The following is a 759-nucleotide window of genomic DNA, read 5'->3' on the forward strand; positions in this document are numbered from 1 at the left end:
CCACAGTAGTCACGGGTACGTTCCTTCTCGATAACTCTTATGCATGCATACTCTTTGATAGTGGTGCGGAGAGGAGTTTCGTCAGCCATAAATTCAAACACTTACTCAAACATAAACCACAATCACTAAATGAAACATTCACTGTCGAGATGGCTAACGGGAAGAAAGAGAGCACTAACGATATATTCATTGGCTGTAACCTCACTCTAAACGACTATTCTTTCCCAATCGACCTTATGCCGGTGTCCATAAAAAGCTTCGACATCATCATCGGAATGGATTGGTTAAGTCCTCACCGTGCTGATATTCTATGCTATGAAAAAGCCATTCGCCTCAATCTGCCAAGTGGTGAAACCCTCGTCATCTACGGTGACAAACTCAGTTCGAACCTTCGCATCATCTCTTGTATCAAAGCCCAAAAGTACATGTGAAAAGAGTGTCACGCATTCTTAGCTCACATAGTCAATGAAAAACAAGAAGTAAAAGACCTCGAGAGCATTCCTGAAGTCTTAAATTTTCCTGATATCTTCCCCGAAGATCTTCCAGGAGATCCTCTTGAACGCCAAGTCGAGTTACGAATCGACTTGATTCCTGGAGCTACCCCCGTAGCCAAATCCCCATATCGTCTAGCACCAGCGGAGATGCAGGAATTATCCAGCCAATTACACGAACTGCTCAGTAAGGGATTCATTCGACCGAGCTTCTCAGCCTTGGGAGCACCGGTCTTGTTCGTGAAGAAGAAGGATGGATCTTTTCGAA

The sequence above is a fragment of the Lactuca virosa genome, chromosome 1 (genome assembly GCF_052849685.1).
Source record: "Lactuca virosa cultivar CGN04683 chromosome 1, Lactuca_virosa_CGN04683_v6, whole genome shotgun sequence".
Taxonomy (NCBI): domain Eukaryota; kingdom Viridiplantae; phylum Streptophyta; class Magnoliopsida; order Asterales; family Asteraceae; genus Lactuca; species Lactuca virosa.